The sequence below is a fragment of the Elephantulus edwardii genome, unplaced genomic scaffold (genome assembly GCF_000299155.1).
Source record: "Elephantulus edwardii isolate Elephantulus edwardi_28Jun2011 unplaced genomic scaffold, EleEdw1.0 scaffold00602, whole genome shotgun sequence".
NCBI classification, from domain to species: Eukaryota; Metazoa; Chordata; class Mammalia; order Macroscelidea; family Macroscelididae; genus Elephantulus; species Elephantulus edwardii.
The window spans coordinates 31,730-33,034 of record NW_006400352.1 but is presented as its reverse complement, the minus strand read 5'-3'; positions in this window follow the sequence as shown (position 1 = coordinate 33,034).

The window sequence follows — 1,305 nt, the reverse complement described above, 5'->3', positions numbered from 1 at the left end:
TTCCCCCACTTCACTGATTTCATCTCCTTGTCAAATATCAGTTGACCATAGATAGATGGGTTGATCTCTGGATTCTCAATTCGATTCCATTGATCTATGTGTCTGTCATTGTACCAGTACCATGCTGTCAGAAGAATTAACATATATGTTTTGTAGAAAGTACAGCCAGGATATGTCTTAGAGGGATGTTTGTCTCACATGATTTGTGTAAGTTGTTAGGAGGGACCAGTCCTTGGAGAAAACTATCAGTCTCAGGAAAGTGGAGGGTAAGCAAAGGAAGGATGGACACTGTGTAAAAATGGTCTCTTATGTGGCAGAGATGATGAGTAGAGCACAGGATAGGGGAAGTTTCAGATTTGATGTTCATACAGACATTACTCTATGGCACACAATAACAAAAATAAACTTTAACACATAGTGATACCCATCTTTTTCCCATGGAAAAGCTGTCTGATATCTTCACCTTTCTTCTACTCTACACTTTCTTGAAAAAAAATATTGTATATCACCCCCCCTTACTTTCTTTATCCTCATTCACTTGTGAAATCTTTGTAATATGGCTTCCTTCTTCATTTCTCTATGGTTTTGTAAGTTTTTACTGGCCCGGACTGCTTCTGTAGTCATGATATTATTTGCCCTATTGAAATTATTTTCTTTCTTTATTTCTAATACTCTATTTTCTTATGAGGGAGCTCTGGTGAGTGAATTTGTAGGGAGTTACAAAGCTAAGCCTCACTGACATTTCAAATCCACCAGTGTCTCTGCAGAAGAAATATGGACAATGTCCTCACATATAATTTATATTGTTGTTATTGTGTGTTGTTGAGTTGAAACTTACTTATTACTCAAGTGATTTTCAGAAACAATAAATTGATGGGTGGAGATGGTTTACTTTTCTCCCATAGATTGGCTGGTGGATTCAAACCGTGTACTTTTGGATTTGTAGCACAATTATTTACCACTAAGTCACAATGCTTGTTGCATTAAATCAAAGATTACAGTCTTTACTATGGATTGCTGATCACCCTCAAGAAGATAACATTCCTCACTCACCACTAGGCTAATAGGCAATGACATGATAGATGGAGAAAATCTTGAAATTGTCAACTATTTGATTGCACTTGGTTTCAAAATATGAAACCCATAACGATGCAGCAATTTACAAAGAAAGCTATTGCTTCTTGCATGTTTGTAATCTTATGTTGTTGCTGTTGTTGTTGTTATGTGCCGTCGAGTCGTTTCCGACTCATAGCAACCAACAGCACAACAGCCCTAAACCCTGCTCTATCCTGCGCCAACCGTACC